The sequence below is a fragment of the Triturus cristatus genome, chromosome 1_1 (genome assembly GCF_964204655.1).
Source record: "Triturus cristatus chromosome 1_1, aTriCri1.1, whole genome shotgun sequence".
Classification (NCBI taxonomy): domain Eukaryota; kingdom Metazoa; phylum Chordata; class Amphibia; order Caudata; family Salamandridae; genus Triturus; species Triturus cristatus.
The window spans coordinates 250,351,030-250,371,929 of record NC_140579.1 but is presented as its reverse complement, the minus strand read 5'-3'; positions in this window follow the sequence as shown (position 1 = coordinate 250,371,929).

The following is a 20,900-nucleotide window of genomic DNA, read 5'->3' as shown; positions in this document are numbered from 1 at the left end:
AAGGGGATGATGGACGGAGTGTTGAACATTGCAAGCACTCACCCCCAGTCAACCGATCTGGGTTTAATCCATCATCATTCATTATCTCACTCCGCCACCCCAATTCAGACATGGCCATATGCAAATCAGTCTGACTATGTGCCTCTTGGGAACAGTCCAACCCGACCTGCCAAGCCATGTCTTCCCTGGACCGGAAACAAGCATCCTGGGACCGGTTTCGGCTTCATAACCCTCATCAACCAGGCTATCTTGACTTCAGTGGCAAAGTGAGCAAGGGAACCACGTCTAGGCATACCCTGCCAAAGTAGGGCAAACAAAGAAAAACCAAAGGGGATGATGGACGGAGTGTTGAACATTGCAAGCACTCACCCCCAGTCAACCGATCTGGGTTTAATCCATCATCATTCTTTAGCTCACTCCGCCACCCCAGTTCAGACATGGCCATATGCAAATTAGTCTGACCCTGTGCCCCTTGGGAACAGTCCAGGCCAAACTGCCTTGCCATGTGTTCCCTGGACCGGAAACAAGCATCCTGGGACCAGTTTCAGGTTCATAACCCTCATCAGCCAGGCTATCTTGAATTCAGTGGCAAAGTGAGCAAGGGAGCCCCGTCTAGGCATACCCTGCCAAAGTAGGGCGAGCAAAGCAAAACCAAAGGGGATGATGGACGGAGTGTTGAGCATTGCAAGCACTCACCCACAGTCAACCAATCCGGGTTTAATCCATCATCATTCTCTAGTTCACTCCGCCACCCCAGTTCAAACATGGACATATGCAAATCAGTCTGACCCTGTGCCTCTTGGGAGCATTCCAGCCCAAGCTGCCAAGCCATGTCTTCCCTTGACCGGAAACAAGCATCCTGGGACCGGTTTCGGGTTCATAACCCTTATCAGTCAGGCTATCTTAAATTCAGTGGCAAAGTGAGCAAGGGACCCACATCTGGGCATACCCTTCCAACTTAGGGCAAACAAAGCAAAACCAAAGGGGATGATGGATGAAGTGTTGAACATTGCAAGCACTCACCCCCAGTCAACCGATCTGGGTTTAATCCATCATCATTCATTATCTCACTCCTCCACCCCAGTTCAGAAATTGCCATATGCAAATCAGTCTGACCATGTGTCTCTGGGGATCTGTCCAGCCTGAACTGCCAAGCCATGTCTTCCCTGGACCGGAAACAAGCATCCTGGGACTGGTTTCGTGTTCATAACCCTCATCAACCAGGCTATCTTGACTTCAGTGGCAAAGTGAGCAAGGGAGCCACGTCTAGGCATACCCTGCCAAAGTAGGGCAAAGAAAGTTAAACCAAAGGGGATGATGGACGGAGTGTTGAACATTGCAAGCACTCACCCCAGTCAGCCGATCTGGATTTAATCCATCATCATTCTTTAGTTCACTCCGCCACCCCAGTTAAAACATGGACATAGGCAAATCAATCTGACCCTGTGCCTCTTGGGAGCATTCCAGCCCGAGCTGCCAAGCCATGTCTTCCCTGGACCGGAAACAAGCATCCTGGGACCGGTTTCGGGTTCATAACCCTCATCAGCCAGGCTATCTTGAATTCAGTGGCAAAGTGAGCAAGGGAGCCACGTCTAGGCATACCCTGCCAAAGTAGGGCAAACAAAGCAAAACCAAAGGGGATGATGGACGGAGTGTTGAACATTGCAAGCACTCACCCCCAGCCAGCCGATCTGGGTTTAATCCATCATCATTCTCTAGTTAACTCCTCCACCCCAGTTCAAACATGGACATATGCAAATCAGTCTGACCCTGTGCCTCTTGGGAGCATTCCAGCCCGAGCTGCCAAGCCATGTCTTCCCTTGACCGGAAACAAGCATCCTGGGACCGGTTTCGGGTTCATAACCCTCATCAGCCAGGCTATCTTAAATTCAGTGGCAAAGTGAGTAAGGGACCCACGTCTGGGCATACCCTGCCAACTTAGGGCGAACAAAGCAAAACCAAAGGGGATGATGGACGGAGTGTTGAACATTGCAAGAACTCACCCCCAGTCAACCGATCTGGGTTTAATCCATCATCATTCTTTAGCTCACTCCGCCACCCCAGTTCAGACATGGCCATATGCAAATCAGTCTGACTATGTGCCTCTTGGGAACAGTCCAACCCGACCTGTCAAGCCATGTCTTCCCTGGACCGGAAACAAGCATCCTGGGACCGGTTTCGGGTTCATAACCCTCATCAGCCAGGCTATCTTAAATTCAGTGGCAAAGTGAGCAAGGGACCCACGTCTGGGTGTACCCTGCCAATTTAGGGCGATCAAAGCAAAACCAAAGGGGATGATGGATGGAGTGATGAACATTGCAAGCACTCACCCCCAGTCAACCGATCTGGGTTTAATCCATCATCATTCTTTAGTTCACTCCGCCACCCCAGTTAAAACATGGACATAGGCAAATCAATCTGACCCTGTGCCTCTTGGGAGCATCTCAGCCCGAGCTGCCAAGCCATGTCTTCCCTGGACTGGAAACAAGCATCCTGGGACCGGTTTCAGGTTCATAACCCTCATCAGCCAGGCTTTCTTGAATTCATTGGCAAAGTGAGCAAGGGACCCACATCTGGGCATACACTGCCAACTTAGGGCAAACAAAGCAAAACCAAAGGGGATGATGGACGGAGTGTTGAACATTGCAAGCACTCACCCCCAGTCAACCGATCTGGGTTTAATCCATCAACATTCTTTAGCTCACTCCACCACCCCGGTTCAGACATGGCCATATGCAGATTAGTATGACCTTGTGCCTCTTGGGAACAGTCCAGCGCGAACTGCCAACCCATGTCTTTCCTGGACCGGAAACAAGCATCCTAAGACAGGTTTCGGGTTCATAACCCTCATCAGCCAGGCTATCTTAAATTCAGTGGCAAAGTGAACAAGGGACCCACATCTGGGCATACCCTACCAACTTAGGGCAAACAAAGAAAAACCAAAGGGGATGATGGACGGAGTGTTGAACATTGCAAGCACTCACCCCCAGTCAACCGATCTGGGTTTAATCCATCATCATTCTTTAGCTCACTCCGCCACCCCAGTTCAGACATGGCCATATGCAAATTAGTCTGACCCTGTGCCCCTTGGGAACAGTCCAGGCCAAACTGCCTTGCCATGTGTTCCCTGGACCGGAAACAAGCATCCTGGGACCAGTTTCAGGTTCATAACCCTCATCAGCCAGGCTATCTTGAATTCAGTGGCAAAGTGAGCAAGGGAGCCCCGTCTAGGCATACCCTGCCAAAGTAGGGCGAGCAAAGCAAAACCAAAGGGGATGATGGACGGAGTGTTGAGCATTGCAAGCACTCACCCACAGTCAACCAATCCGGGTTTAATCCATCATCATTCTCTAGTTCACTCCGCCACCCCAGTTCAAACATGGACATATGCAAATCAGTCTGACCCTGTGCCTCTTGGGAGCATTCCAGCCCAAGCTGCCAAGCCATGTCTTCCCTTGACCCGAAACAAGCATCCTGGGACCGGTTTCGGGTTCATAACCCTTATCAGTCAGGCTATCTTAAATTCAGTGGCAAAGTGAGCAAGGGACCCACATCTGGGCATACCCTTCCAACTTAGGGCAAACAAAGCAAAACCAAAGGGGATGATGGATGAAGTGTTGAACATTGCAAGCACTCACCCCCAGTCAACCGATCTGGGTTTAATCCATCATCATTCATTATCTCACTCCTCCACCCCAGTTCAGAAATTGCCATATGCAAATCAGTCTGACCATGTGTCTATGGGGAACTGTCCAGCCTGAACTGCCAAGCCATGTCTTCCCTGGACCGGAAACAAGCATCCTGGGACTGGTTTCGTGTTCATAACCCTCATCAACCAGGCTATCTTGACTTCAGTGGCAAAGTGAGCAAGGGAACCACGTCTAGGCATACCCTGCCAAAGTAGGGCAAAGAAAGCAAAACCAAAGGGGATGATGGACGGAGTGTTGAACATTGCAAGCACACACCCCAGTCAGCCGATCTGGGTTTAATCCATCATCATTCTTTAGTTCACTCCGCCACCCCAGTTAAAACATGGACATAGGCAAATCAATCTGACCCTGTGCCTCTTGGGAGCATTCCAGCCCGAGCTGCCAAGCCATGTCTTCCCTGGACCGGAAACAAGCATCCTGGGACCGGTTTCGGGTTCATAACCCTCATCAGCCAGGCTATCTTGAATTCAGTGGCAAAGTGAGCAAGGGAGCCACGTCTAGGCATACCCTGCCAAAGTAGGGCAAACAAAGCAAAACCAAAGGGGATGATGGACGGAGTGTTGAACATTGCAAGCACTCACCCCCAGCCAGCCGATCTGGGTTTAATCCATCATCATTCTCTAGTTAACTCCTCCACCCCAGTTCAAACATGGACATATGCAAATCAGTCTGACCCTGTGCCTCTTGGGAGCATTCCAGCCCGAGCTGCCAAGCCATGTCTTCCCTTGACCGGAAACAAGCATCCTGGGACCGGTTTCGGGTTCATAACCCTCATCAGCCAGGCTATCTTAAATTCAGTGGCAAAGTGAGCAAGGGACCCACGTCTGGGCATACCCTGCCAACTTAGGGCGAACAAAGCAAAACCAAAGGGGATGATGGACGGAGTGTTGAACATTGCAAGAACTCACCCCCAGTCAACCGATCTGGGTTTAATCCATCATCATTCTTTAGCTCACTCCGCCACCCCAGTTCAGACATGGCCATATGCAAATCAGTCTGACTATGTGCCTCTTGGGAACAGTCCAACCCGACCTGCCAAGCCATGTCTTCCCTGGACCGGAAACAAGCATCCTGGGACCGGTTTCGGGTTCATAACCCTCATCAGCCAGGCTATCTTAAATTCAGTGGCAAAGTGTGCAAGGGACCCACGTCTGGGCGTACCGTGCCAACTTAGGGTGAAGAAAGCAAAACCAAAGGGGATGATGGACGGAGTGTTGAACATTGCAAGCACTCACTCCCAGTCAACCAATCTGGGTTTAGTCCATCATCATTCTTTAGCGCACTCCTTTACCCCAGTTCAGACATGGCCATATGCAAGTCATTCTGACCCTGTGCCTCTTGGGAACAGTCCAGCCCGAACTGCCAAGCCATGTCTTCCCTTGGCCGGAAACAAGCATCCTGGGACTGGTTTCAGGTTCATAACCCTAATCAGCCAGGCTATCTTAAATTCAGTGGCAAAGTGAACAAGGGACCCACATCTGGGCATACCCTACCAACTTAGGGCAAACAAAGAAAAAACAAAGGGGATGATGGACGGAGTGTTGAACATTGCAAGCACTCACCCCCAGTCAACCGATCTGGGTTTAATCCATCATCATTCTTTATCTCACTCCGCCACCCCAGTTCAGAAATTGCCATATGCAAATCAGTCTGACCCTGTGCCTCTTGGGAGCATTCCAGCCCGAACTGCCAAGCCATGTCTTCCCTGGACCGGAAAGAAGCATCCTAAGACCGGTTTCGGGTTCATAACCCTCATCAGCCAGGCTATCTTGAATTCAGTGGCAAAGTGAGCAAGGGAGCCACGTCTAGGCATACCCTGCGAAAGTAGGGCAAACAAAGCAAAACCAAAGGGGATGATGGACGGAGTGTTGAACATTGCATGCACTCACCCCCAGTCAACCGATCTGGGTTTAATCCATCATCATTCTTTAGCTCACTCCGCCACCCCAGTTCAGACATGGCCATATGCAAATTAGTCTGACCCTGTGCCCCTTAAGAACAGACCAGCCCAAACTGCCTTGCCATGTGTTCCCTGGACCGGAAACAAGCATCCTGGGACCAGTTTCAGGTTCATAACCCTCATCAGCCAGGCTATCTTGAATTCAGTGGCAAAGTGAGCAAGGGAGCCCCGTCTAGGCATACCCTGCCAAAGTAGGGCGAGCAAAGCAAAACCAAAGGGGATGATGGACGGAGTGTTGAGCATTCCAAGCACTCACCCACAGTCAACCAATCCGGGTTTAATCCATCATCATTCTTTAGTTCACTCCGCCACCCCAGTTCAAACATGGACATATGCAAATCAGTCTGACCCTGTGCCTCTTGGGAGCATTCCAGCCCAAGCTGCCAAGCCATGTCTTCCCTTGACCGGAAACAAGCATCCTGGGACCGGTTTCGGGTTCATAACCCTTATCAGTCAGGCTATCTTAAATTCAGTGGCAAAGTGAGCAAGGGACCCACATCTGGGCATACCCTTCCAACTTAGGGCAAACAAAGCAAAACCAAAGGGGATGATGGATGAAGTGTTGAACATTGCAAGCACTCACCCCCAGTCAACCAATCTGGGTTTAATCCATCATCATTCTTTAGCTCACTCCGCCACCCCAGTTCAGACATGGCCACATGCAAATTAGTCTGACACTGTGCCCCTTGGGAACAGTCCAGCCCAAACTGCCAAGCCATGTGTTCCCTGGACCGGAAGCAAGCATCCTGTGACCAGTTTCAGGTTCATAACCCTCATCAGCCAGGCTATCTTGAATTCAGTGGCAAAGTGAGCAAGGGAGCCACGTCTAGGCATACCCTGCCAAAGTAGGGCAAACAAAGCAAAACCAAAGGGGATGATGGACGGAGTGTTGAACATTGCAAGCACTCACCCCCAGTCAGCCGATCTGGGTTTAATCCATCATCATTCTTTAGTTCACTCCTCCACCCCAGTTAAAACATGGACATAGGCAAATCAATCTGACCCTGTGCCTCTTGGGAGCATTCCAGCCCGAGCTGCCAAGCCATGTTTTCCCTGGACCGGAAACAAGCATCCTGGGACCGGTTTCGGGTTCATAACCCTCATCAGCCAGGCTATCTTGAATTCAGTGGCAAAGTGAGCAAGGGAGCCACGTCTAGGCATACCCTGCCAAAGTAGGGCAAACAAAGCAAAACCAAAGGGGATTATGGACAGAGTGTTGAACATTGCATGCACTCACCCCCAGTCAACTGATCTGGGTTTAATCCATCATCATTCTTTAGCTCACTCCGCCACCCCAGTTCAGACATGGCCATATACAAATTAGTCTGTCCCTGTGCCCCTTGGGAACAGTCCAGCCCAAACTGCCTTGCCATGTGTTCCCTGGACCGGAAACAAGCATCCTGGGACCAGTTTCAGGTTCATAACCCTCATCACCCAGGCTATCTTGAATTCAGTGGCAAAGTGAGCAAGGGAGCCCCGTCTAGGCATACCCTGACAAAGTAGGGCGAGCAAAGCAAAACCAAAGGGGATGATGGACGGAGTGTTGAGCATTGCAAGCACTCACCCACTGTCAACCAATCCGGGTTTAATCCATCATCATTCTTTAGCTCACTCCACCACCCCAGTTCAAACATAGCCATATGCAAATCAGTCTGACCCTGTGCCTCTTGGGAGCATTCCAGCGCGAACTGCCAAGCCATGTCTTCCCTGGATAAGAAACAAGCATCCTAGAACTGGTTTCGTGTTCATAACCCTCATCAACCAGGCTATCTTGACTTCAGTGGCAAAGTGAGCAAGGGACCCACGTCTGGGCATACCCTGCCAACTTAGGGCAAACAAAGCAAAACCAAAGGGGATGATGGACGAAGTGTTGAACATTGCAAGCACTCACCCCCAGTCAACCGATCTGGGTTTAAACCATCATCATTCTTTATCTCACTCCTCCACCCCAGTTCAGAAATTGCCATATGCAAATCAGTCTGACCATGTGCCTCTTGGGAACTGTCCAGCCTGGACTGCCAAGCCATGTCTTCCCTGGACCGGAAACAAGCATCCTGGGACCGGTTTCGGGTTCATAACCCTCATCAGCCAGGCTATCTTGAATTCAGTGGCAAAGTGAGCAAGGGAGCCACGTCTAGGCATACCCTGCCAAAGTAGGGCAGACAAAGCAAAACCAAAGGGGATGATGGACGGAGTGTTGAACATTGCAAGCACTCACCCCCAGTCAGCCGATCTGGGTTTAATCCATCATCATTCTCTAGTTCACCCTGCCACCCCAGTTCAAACACAGCCATATGCAAATCAGTCTGACCCTGTGCCTCTTGGGAGCATTCCAGCCCGAACTGCCAAGCCATGTCTTCCCTGGACCGGAAAGAAGCATCCTAAGACCGGTTTCGGGTTCATAACCCTCATCAGCCAGGCTATCTTGAATTCAGTGGCAAAGTGAGCAAGGGAGCCACGTCTAGGCATACCCTGCCAAAGTAGGGCAAACAAAGCAAAACCAAAGGGGATGATGGACGGAGTGTTGAACATTGCAAGCACTCACCCCCAGTCAGCCGATCTGGGTTTAATCCATCATCATTCTCTAGTTCACTCCGCCACCCCAGTTCAAACATGGACATATGCAAATCAGTCTGACCCTGTGCCTCTTGGGAGCATTCCAGCCCGAGCTGCCAAGCCATGTCTTCCCTTGACCGGAAACAAGCATCCTGGGACCGGTTTCGGGTTCATAACCCTCATCAGCCAGGCTATCTTACATTCAGTGGCAAAGTGAGCAAGGGACCCACGTCTGGGCATACCCTGCCAACTTAGGGCGAACAAAGCAAAACCAAAGGGGATGATGGACGGAGTGTTGAACACTGCAAGCACTCACCCCCAGTCAACCGATCTGGGTTTAATGCATCATCATTCTTTATCTCACTCCGCCACCCCAGTTCAGACATGGCCATATGCAAATCAGTCTGACTATGTGCCTCTTGGGAACAGTCCAACCCGACCTGCCAAGCCATGTCTTCCCTGGACCGGAAACAAGCATCCTGGGATCGGTTTCGGGTTCATAACCCTCATCAGCCAGGCTATCTTAAATTCAGTGGCAAAGTGAGCAAGGGACCCACGTCTGGGCGTACCGTGCCAACTTAGGGCGAAGAAAGAAAAACCAAAGGGGATGATGGACGCAGTGTTGAACATTGCAAGCACTCACCCCCAGTCAACCGATCTGGGTTTAATCCATCATCATTCTTTAACTCACTCCTTTACCCCAGTTCAGACATGGCCATATGCAAGTCATTCTGACCCTGTGCCTCTTGGGAACAGTCCAGCCCGAACTGCCAAGCCATGTCTTCCCTTGGCCGGAAACAAGCATCCTAGGACCGGTTTCAGGTTCATAACCCTCATCAGCCAGGCTATCTTGAATTCATTGGCAAAGTGAGCAAGGGACCCACATCTAGGAATACACTGCCAACTTAGGGAAAACAAAGCAAAACCAAAGTGGATGATGGACGGAGTGTTAAACATTGCAAGCACTCACCCCCAGTAAACCGATCTGGGTTTAATCCATCAACATTCTTTAGCTCACTCCACCACCCCGGTTCAGACATGGCCATATGCAGATTAGTCTGACCTTGTGCTTCTCGGGAACTGTCCAGCCCGAACTGCCAAGCCATGTCTTCCCTGGACCAGAAACAAGCATCCTGGGACCGGTTTCGGGATCATAACCCTCATCAACCAGGCTATCTTAAATTCAGTGGCAAAGTGAGCAAGGGACCCACGTCTGGGCGTACCGTGCCAACTTAGGGCGAAGAAAGCAAAACCAAAGGGGATGATGGACGGAGTGTTGAACATTGCAACCACTCACCACCAGTCAACCGATCTGGGTTTGATCCATCATCATTCTTTAGCTCACTCCTTTACCCCAGTTCAGACATGGCCCTATGCAAGTCATTCTGACCCTGTGCCTCTTGGGAACAGTCCAGCCCGAACTGCCAAGCCATGTCTTCCCTTGACCGGAAACAAGCATCCTGGGACCGGTTTCGGGTTCATAACCCTCATCAGCCAGGCTATCTTGAATTCAGTGGCAAAGTGAGCAAGGGACCCACGTCTGGGCATACACTGCCAACTTAGGGCAAACAAAGCAAAACCAAAGGGGATGATGGACGGAGTGTTGAACATTGCAAGAACTCACCCCCAGTCAACCGATCTGGGTTTAATCCATCATCATTCTTTAGCTCACTCCGCCACCCCAGTTCAGACATGGCCACATGCAAATTAGTCTGACACTGTGCCCCTTGGGAACAGTCCAGCCCAAACTGCCTTGCCATGTGTTCCCTGGACCGGAAACAAGCATCCTGTGACCAGTTTCAGGTTCATAACCCTCATCAGCCAGGCTATCTTGAATTCAGTGGCAAAGTGAGCAAGGGAGCCACGTCTAGGCATACCCTGCCAAAGTAGGGCAACCAAAGCAAAACCAAAGGGGTTGATGGACAAAGTGTTGAACATTGCAAGCACTCACCCCCAGTCAGACGATCTGGGTTTAATCCATCATCATTCTTTAGTTCACTCCGCCACCCCAGTTAAAGCATGGACATAGGCAAATCAATCTGACCCTGTGCCTCTTGGGAGCATTCCAGCCCGAGCTGCCAAGCCATGTCTTCCCTGGACCGGAAACAAGCATCTTGGGACCGGTTTCGGGTTCATAACCCTCATCAGCCAGGCTATCTTGAATTCAGTGGCACAGTGAGCAAGGGAGCCACGTCTAGGCATACCCTGCCAAAGTAGGGCAAACAAAGCAAAACCAAAGGGGATGATGGACAGAGTGTTGAACATTGCAAGCACTCACCCCCAGTCAACCGATCTGGGTTTAATCCATCAACATTCTTTAGCTCACTACACCACCCCGGTTCAGACATGGCCATATGCAGATTAGTCTGACCTTGTGCCTCTTGGGAACAGTCCAGCGCGAACTGCCGACCCATGTCTTTCCTGGACCGGAAACAAGCATCCTAAGACAGGTTTCGGGTTCATAACCCTCATCAGCCAGGCTATCTTAAATTCAGTGGCAAAGTGAACAAGGGACCCACATCTGGGCATACCCTACCAACTTAGGGCAAACAAAGAAAAACCAAAGGGGATGATGGACGGAGTGTTGAACATTGCAAGCACTCACCCCCAGTCAACCGATCTGGGTTTAATCCATCATCATTCTTTATCTCACTCCGCCACCCCAGTTCAGAAATTGCCATATGCAAATCAGTCTGACCCTGTGCCTCTTGGGAGCATTCCAGCCCGAACTGCCAAGCCATGTCTTCCCTGGACCGGAAAGAAGCATCCTAAGACCGGTTTCGGGTTCATAACCCTCATCAGCCAGGCTATCTTGAATTCAGTGGCAAAGTGAGCAAGGGAGCCACGTCTAGGCATACCCTGCGAAAGTAGGGCAAACAAAGCAAAACCAAAGGGGATGATGGACGGAGTGTTGAACATTGCATGCACTCACCCCCAGTCAACCGATCTGGGTTTAATCCATCATCATTCTCTAGTTCACTCCGCCACCGCAGTTCAAACATAGCCATATGCAAATCAGTCTGACCCTGTGCCTCTTGGGAGCATTCCAGCCCGAACTGCCAAGCCATGTCTTCCCTGGACCGGAAAGAAGCGTCCTAAGACCGGTTTCAGGTTCATAACCCTCATCAGCCAGGCTATCTTGAATTCAGTGGCAAAGTGAGCAAGGGAGCCACGTCTAGGCATACCCTGCCAAAATAGGGCAAACAAAGCAAAACCAAAGGGGATGATGGACGGAGTGTTGAACATTGCAAGCACTCACCCCCAGTCAGCCGATCTGGGTTTAATCCATCATCATTCTCTAGTTCACTCCGCCACCCCAGTTCAAACATGGACATATGCAAATCAATCTGACCCTGTGCCTCTTGGGAGCATTCCAGCCCGAGCTGCCAAGCCATGTCTTTCCTTGACCGGAAACAAGCATCCTGGGACCGGTTTCGGGTTCATAACCCTCATCAGCCAGGCTATCTTAAATTCAGTGGCAAAGTGAGCAAGAGACCCACGTCTGGGCGTACCGTGCCAACTTAGGGCGAAGAAAGCAAAACCAAAGGGGATGATGGACGGAGTGTTGAACATTGCAAGCACTCACCCACAGTCAGCTGATCTGGGTTTAATCCATCATCATTCTTTAGTTCACTCCGCCACCCCAGTTAAAACATGGACATAGGCAAATCAATCTGACCCTGTGCCTCTTGGGAGCATTCCAGTCCGAGCTGCCAAGCCATGTCTTCCCTGGACCAGAAACAAGCATCCTGGGACCGGTTTCGGGTTCATAACCCTCATCAGCCAGGCTATCTTGAATTCAGTGGCAAAGTGAGCAAGGGAGCCACGTCTAGGCATACCCTGCCAAAGTAGGGCGAGCAAAGCAAAACCAAAGGGGATGATGGACGGAGTGTTGAGCATTGCAAGCACTCACCCCCAGTCAACCGATCTGGGTTTAATCCATCATCATTCTTTATCTCACTCCGCCACCCAAGGTCAGAAATTGCCATATGCAAATCAGTCTGACCATGTGCCTCTTGGGAACTTTTCAGCCCGAACTGCCAAGCCATGTCTTCCCTGGACCGGAAACAAGCATCCTGGGACCGGATTCGGGTTCATAACCCTCATCAACCAGGCTATCTTAAATTCAGTGGCAAAGTGAGCAAGTGACCCACGTCTGGGCGTACCGTGCCAACTTAGGGCGAAGAAAGCAAAACCAAAGGGGATGATGGACGGAGTGTTGAACATTGCAAGCGCTCACCCCCAGTCAACCGATCTGGGTTTAATCCATCATCATTCTTAGGTCACTCCTTTACCCCAGTTCAGACATGGCCATATGCAAGTCATTCTGACCCTGTGCCTCTTGGGAACAGTCCAGCCCGAACTGCCTTGCCATGTCTTCCCTTGACCGGAAACAAGCATCCTGGGACCGGTTTCGGGTTCATAACCCTCATCAGCCAGGCTATCTTGAATTCAGTGGCAAAGTGAGCAAGGGACCCACGTCTTGGCATACACTGCCAACTTAGGGCAAACAAAGCAAAACCAAAGGGGATGATGGACGGAGTGTTGAACATTGCAAGCACTCACCCCCAGTCAACCGATCTGGGTTTAATCCATCATCATTCTTTAGCTCACTCCGCCACCCCAGTTCAGACATGGCCATATGCAAATTAGTCTGACCCTGTGCCCCTTGGGAACAGTCCAGCCCAAACTGCCTTGCCATGTGTTCCCTGGACCGGAAACAAGCATCCTGGGACCAGTTTCAGGTTCATAACCCTCATCAGCCAGGCTATCTTGAATTCAGTGGCAAAGTGAGCAAGGGAGCACCGTCCAGGCATACCCTGCCAAAGGAGGGCGAGCAAAGCAAAACCAAAGGGGATGATGGACGGAGTGTTGAGCATTGCAAGCACTCACCCACAGTCAACTAATCCGGGTTTAATCCATCATCATTCTTTAGCTCACTGCGCCACCCCAGTTCAAACATAGCCATATGCAAATCAGTCTGATCCTGTGCCTCTTGGGAGCATTCCAGCCCGAACTGCCAAGCCATGTCTTCCCTGGACAAGAAACAAGCATCCTGGGACCGGTTTCGGGTTCATAACCCACATCAGCCAGGCTATCTTAAATTCCGTGGCAAAGTGAGCAAGGGACCCACGTCTGGGCGTACCGTGCCAACTTAGGGCGAAAAAAGCAAAACCAAAGGGGATGATGGACGGAGTGTTGAACATTGCAAGCACTCACCCCCAGTCAACCGATCTGGGTTTAATCCATCATCATTCTTTACCTCACTCCTTTACCCCAGTTCAGACATGGCCCTATGCAAGTCATTCTGACCCTGTGCCTCTTGGGAACAGTCCAGCCCGAACTGCCTTGCCATGTCTTCCCTTGACCGGAAACAAGCATTCTGGGACCGATTTCGGGTTCATAACCCTCATCAGCCAGGCTATCTTGAATTCAGTGGCAAAGTGAGCAAGGGACCCACATCTGGGCATACACTGCCAACTTAGGGCAAACAAAGCAAAAGCAAAGGGGATGATGGACGGAGTGTTGAACATTACAAGCACTCACCCCCAGTCAACCGATCTGGGTTTAATCCATCATCATTCTTTAGCTCACTCCGCCACCCCAGTTCAGACATGGCCATATGCAAATTAGTCTGACCTTGTGCCCCTTGGGAACAGTCCATGCCAAACTACCTTGCCATGTGTTCCCTGGACCGGAAACAAGCATCCTGGGACCAGTTTCAGGTTCATAACCCTCATCAGCCAGGCTATCTTGAATTCAGTGGCAAAGTGAGCAAGGGAGCCCCGTCTAGGCATACCCTGCCAAAGTAGGGCGAGCAAAGCAAAACCAAAGGGGATGATGGACGCAGTGTTGACGATTGCAAGCACTCACCCACAGTCAACCGATCTGGGTTTAATCCATCATCATTCTTTAGCTCACTCCGCCACCCCAGTTCAAACATAGCCATAGGCAAATCAGTCTGACCCTGTGCCTCTTGGGAGCATTCTAGCCCAAACTGCCAAGCCATGTCTTCCCTTGACAAGAAACAAGCATCCTGGGACTGGTTTCGGGTTCAAAACCCTCATCAGCCAGGCTATCTTAAATTCAGTGGCAAAGTGAGCAAGGGACCCACATCTGGGCATACCCTGCAATCTTAGGGCAAACAAAGCAAAACCATAGGGGATGATGGACAAAGTGTTGAACATTGCAAGCACTCACCCCCAGTCAACCGATCTGGGTTTAATCCATCATCATTCTTTATCTCACTCCTCGACCCCAGTTCAGAAATTGCCATATGCAAATCAGTCTGACCATGTGCCTCTTGGGAACTGTCCAGCCTGAACTGTAAAGCCATGTCTTCCCTGGACCGGAAACAAGCATCCTGGGACTGGTTTCGTGTTCATAACCCTCATCAACCAGGCTATCTTGACTTCAGTGGCAAAGTGAGCAAGGGACCCACGTCTGGGCATACCCTGCCAACTTAGGGCAAACAAAGCAAAACCAAAGGGGATGATGGACGAAGTGTTGAACATTGCAAGCACTCACCCCCAGTCAACCGATCTGGGTTTAATCCATCATCATTCTTTATCTCACTCCTCCACCCCAGTTCAGAAATTTCCATATGCAAATCAGTCTGACCATGTGCCTCTTGGGAACTGTCCAGCCTGGACTACCAAGCCATGTCTTCCCTGGACCGGAAACAAGCATCCTGGGACCGGTTTCGGGTTCATAACCCTCATCAACCAGGCTATCTTGAATTCAGTGGCAAAGTGAGCAAGGGAGCCATGTCTAGGCATACCCTGCCAAAGTAGGGCAAACAAAGCAAAACCAAAGGGGATGATGGACGGAGTGTTGAACATTGCAAGCACTCACCCCCAGTCAGCCGATCTGGGTTTAATCCATCATCATTCTCTAGTTCACTCCGCCACCCCAGTTCAAACATGGACACATGCAAATCAGTCTGACCCTGTGCTTCTTGGGAGAATTCCAGCCCGAGCTGCCAAGCCATGTCTTCCCTTGACCGGAAACAAGCATCCTGGGACTGGTTTCGGGTTCATAACCCTCATCAGCCAGGCTATCTTAAATTCACTGGCAAAGTGAGCAAGGGACCCACGTCTGGGCATACCCTGCCAACTTAGGGCGAACAAAGCAAAACCAAAGGGGATGATGGACGGAGTGTTGAACATTGCAAGCACTCACCCCCAGTCAACCGATCTGGGTTTAAGCCATCATCATTCTTTATCTCACTCCGCCACCCCAGTTCAGACATGGCCATATGCAAATCAGTCTGACTATGTGCCTCTTGGGAACAGTCTTACCCGACCTGCCAAGCCAGGTCTTCCCTGGACCGGAAACCAGCATCCTGGGACTGGTTTCGGGTTCATAACCCTCATCAGCCAGGCTATCTTGAATTCAGTGGCAAAGTGAGCAAGGGACCCACGTCTGGGCATACACTGCCAACTTAGGGCAAACAAAGCAAAACCAAAGGGGATGATGGACGGAGTGTTGAACATTGCAAGCACTCACCCCCAGTCAACCGATCTGGGTTTAATCCATCATCATTCTTTATCTCACTCCTCCACCCCAGTTCAGAAATTGCCATATGCAAATCAGTCTGACCATGTGCCTCTTGGGAACTGTCCAGCCTGAACTGCCAACCCATGTCTTCCCTGGACCGGAAACAAGCATCCTGGGACTGGTTTCGTGTTCATAACCCTCATCAACCTGGCTATCTTGACTTCAGTGGCAAAGTGAGCAAGGGAGCCACCTCTAGGCATACCCTGCCAAAGTACGGCAAACAAAGCAAAACCAAAGGGGATGATGGATGGAGTGTTGAACATTGCAAGCACTCACCCCCAGTCAGCCGATCTGGGTTTAATCCATCATCATTCTTTAGTTCACTCCGCCACCCCCGTTAAAAATGGACATAGGCAAATCAGTCTGACCCTGTGCCTCTTGGGAGCATTCCACCCCGAGCTGCCAAGCCATGTCTTCCCTGGACAGGAAACAAGCATCCTGGGACCGGTTTCGGGTTCATAACCCTCATCAGCCAGGCTATCTTAAATTCAGTTGCAAAGTGAGCAAGGGACCAATGACGGGGCATACCCTGTCAACTTAGGGCAAACAAAGCGAAACCAAAGGGGATGATGGACGGAGTGTTGAACATTGCAAGCACTCACCCCCAGTCAACCGATCTGGGTTTAATCCATCATCATTCTTTAGCTCACTCCGCCACCCCAGTTCAGACATGGCCATATGCAAATTAGTCTGACCCTGTGCCCCTTGGGAACAGTCCAGCCCAAACTGCCTTGCCATGTGTTCCCTGGACCGGAAACAAGCATCCTGGGACCAGTTTCAGGTTCATAACCCTCATCAGCCAGGCTATCTTGAATTCAGTGGCAAAGTGAGCAAGGGAGCACCGTCTAGGCATACCCTGCCAAAGGAGGGCGAGCAAAGCAAAACCAAAGGGGATGATGGACGGAGTGTTGAGCATTGCAAGCACTCACCCACAGTCAACCAATCCGGGTTTAATCCATCATCATTCTTTAGCTCACTGCGCCACCCCAGTTCAAACATAGCCATATGCAAATCAGTCTGACCCTGTGCCTCTTGGGAGCATTCCAGCCCGAACTGCCAAGCCATGTCTTCCCTGGACAAGAAACAAGCATCCTGGGACCGGTTTCGGGTTCATAACCCACATCAGCCAGGCTATCTTAAATTCAGTGGCAAAGTGAGCAAGGGACCCACGTCTGGGCGTACCGTACCAACTTAGGGCGAAGAAAGCAAAACCAAAGGGGATGATGGACGGAGTGTTGAACATTGCAAGCACTCACCCCCAGTCAACCGATCTGGGTTTAATCCATCATCATTCTTTACCTCACTCCTTTACCCCAGTTCAGACATGGCCCTATGCAAGTCATTCTGACCCTGTGCCTCTTGGGAACAGTCCAGCCCGAACTGCCTTGCCATGTCTTCCCTTGACTGGAAACAAGCATTCTGGGACCGATTTCGGGTTCATAACCCTCATCAGCCAGGCTATCTTGAATTCAGTGGCAAAGTGAGCAAGGGACCCACGTCTGGGCATACACTGCCAACTTAGGGCAAACAAAGCAAAAGCAAAGGGGATGATGGACGGAGTGTTGAACATTACAAGCACTCACCCCCAGTCAACCGATCTGGGTTTAATCCATCATCATTCTTTAGCTCACTCCGCCACCCCAGTTCAGACATGGCCATATGCAAATTAGTCTGACCTTGTGCCCCTTGGGAACAGTCCATGCCAAACTGCCTTGCCATGTGTTCCCTGGACCGGAAACAAGCATCCTGGGACCAGTTTCAGGTTCATAACCCTCATCAGCCAGGCTATCTTGAATTCAGTGGCAAAGTGAGCAAGGGAGCCCCGTCTAGGCATACCCTGCCAAAGTAGGGCGAGCAAAGCAAAACCAAAGGGGATGATGGACGGAGTGTTGACGATTGCAAGCACTCACCCACAGTCAACCGATCTGGGTTTAATCCATCATCATTCTTTAGCTCACTCCGCCACCCCAGTTCAAACATAGCCATAGGCAAATCAGTCTGACCCTGTGCCTCTTGGGAGCATTCTAGCCCAAACTGCCAAGCCATGTCTTCCCTGGACAAGAAACAAGCATCCTGGGACTGGTTTCGGGTTCAAAACCCTCATCAGCCAGGCTATCTTAAATTCAGTGGCAAAGTGAGCAAGGGACCCACATCTGGGCATACCCTGCAATCTTAGGGCAAACAAAGCAAAACCAAAGGGGATGATGGACAAAGTGTTGAACATTGCAAGCACTCACCCCCAGTCAACCGATCTGGGTTTAATCCATCATCATTCTTTATCTCACTCCTCGACCCCAGTTCAGAAATTGCCATATGCAAATCAGTCTGACCATGTGCCTCTTGGGAACTGTCCAGCCTGAACTGTAAAGCCATGTCTTCCCTGGACCGGAAACAAGCATCCTGGGACTGGTTTCGTGTTCATAACCCTCATCAACCAGGCTATCTTGACTTCAGTGGCAAAGTGAGCAAGGGACTCACGTCTGGGCATACCCTGCCAACTTAGGGCAAACAAAGCAAAACCAAAGGGGATGATGGACGAAGTGTTGAACATTGCAAGCACTCACCCCCAGTCAACCGATCTGGGTTTAATCCATCATCATTCTTTATCTCACTCCTCCACCCCAGTTCAGAAATTTCCATATGCAAATCAGTCTGACCATGTGCCTCTTGGGAACTGTCCAGCCTGGACTACCAAGCCATGTCTTCCCTGGACCGGAAACAAGCATCCTGGGACCGGTTTCGGGTTCATAACCCTCATCAACCAGGCTATCTTGAATTCAGTGGCAAAGTGAGCAAGGGAGCCATGTCTAGGCATACCCTGCCAAAGTAGGGCAAACAAAGCAAAACCAAAGGGGATGATGGACGGAGTGTTGAACATTGCAAGCACTCACCCCCAGTCAGCCGATCTGGGTTTAATCCATCATCATTCTCTAGTTCACTCCGCCACCCCAGTTCAAACATGGACACATGCAAATCAGTCTGACCCTGTGCTTCTTGGGAGCATTCCAGCCCGAGCTGCCAAGCCATGTCTTCCCTTGACCGGAAACAAGCATCCTGGGACTGGTTTCGGGTTCATAACCCTCATCAGCCAGGCTATCTTAAATTCACTGGCAAAGTGAGCAAGGGACCCACGTCTGGGCATACCCTGCCAACTTAGGGCGAACAAAGCAAAACCAAAGGGGATGATGGACAGAGTGTTGAACATTGCAAGCACTCACCCCCAGTCAACCGATCTGGGTTTAAGCCATCATCATTCTTTATCTCACTCCGCCACCCCAGTTCAGACATGGCCATATGCAAATCAGTCTGACTATGTGCCTCTTGGGAACAGTCTTACCCGACCTGCCAAGCCAGGTCTTCCCTGGACCGGAAACCAGCATCCTGGGACTGGTTTCGGGTTCATAACCCTCATCAGCCAGGCTATCTTAAATTCAGTGGTAAAGTGAGCAGGGGACCCACGTCTGGGCGTACCGTGCCAACTTAGGGCGAAGAAAGCAAAACCAAAGGGGATGATGGACGGAGTGTTGAACATTGCAAGCTCTCACCCCCAGTCAACCGATCTGGGTTTAATCCATCATCATTCTTTAGCTCACTCCTTTACCCCAGTTCAGACATGGCCCTATGCAAGTCATTCTGACCCTGTGCCTCTTGGGAACAGTCCAGCCCGAATTGCCAAGCCATGTCTTCCCTTGACCGGAAACAAGCATCCTGGGACCGGTTTCGGGTTCATAACCCTCATCAGCCAGGCTATCTTGAATTCAGTGGCAAAGTGAGCAAGGGACCCACGTCTGGGCATACACTGCCGACTTAGGGCAAACAAAGCAAAACCAAAGGGGATGATGGACGGAGTGTTGAACATTGCAAGCACTCACCCCCAGTCAACCGATCTGGGTTTAATCCATCATCATTCTTTATCTCACTCCTCCACCCCAGTTCAGAAATTGCCATATGCAAATCAGTCTGACCATGTGCCTCTTGGGAACTGTCCAGCCTGAACTGCCAACCCATGACTTCCCTGGACCGGAAACAAGCATCCTGGGACTGGTTTCGTGTTCATAACCCTCATCAACCAGGCTATCTTGACTTCAGTGGCAAAGTGAGCAAGGGAGCCACCTCTAGGCATACCCTGCCAAAGTACGGCAAACAAAGCAAAACCAAAGGGGATGATGGATGGAGTGTTGAACATTGCAAGCACTCACCCCCAGTCAGCCGATCTGGGTTTAATCCATCATCATTCTTTAGTTCACTCCGCCACCCCCGTTAAAAATGGACATAGGCAAATCAGTCTGACCCTGTGCCTCTTGGGAGCATTCCACCCCGAGCTGCCAAGCCATGTCTTCCCTGGACAGGAAACAAGCATCCTGGGACCGGTTTCGGGTTCATAACCCTCATCAGCCAGGCTATCTTAAATTCAGTGGCAAAGTGAGCAAGGGACCCACGTCTGGGCGTACCGTGCCAACTTAGGGCGAAGAAAGCAAAACCAAAGGGGATGATGGACGGAGTGTTGAACATTGCAAGCTCTCACCCCCAGTCAACCGATCTGGGTTTAATCCATCATCATTCTTTAGCTCACTCCTTTACCCCAGTTCAGACATGGCCCAATGCAAGTCATTCTGACCCTGTGCCTCTTGGGAACAGTCCAGCCCGAATTGCCAAGCCATGTGTTCCCTTGACCGGAAACAAGCATCCTGGGACCGGTTTCGGGTTCATAACCCTCATCAGCCAGGCTATCTTGAATTCAGTGTCAAAGTGAGCATGGGAGCCACATCTAGGCATACCCTGCCAAAGTAGGGCAAACAAAGCAAAACCAAAGGGGATGATGGACGGAGTGTTGAACATTGCAAGCACTCACCCCCAGTCAGCCGATCTGGGTTTAATCCATCATCATTCTCTAGTTCACTCCGCCACCCCAGTTCAAACATGGACATATGCAAGTCAGTCGGACCCTGTGCCTCTTGGGAGCATTCCAGCCCGAGCTGCCAAGCCATGTCTTCCCTTGACCGGAAACAAGCATCCTGGGACCGGTTTCGGGTTCAAAACCCTCATCAGCCAGGCTATCTTAAATTCAGTGGCAAAGTGAGCAAGGGACCCACGTCTGGGCTTACCCTGCCAAC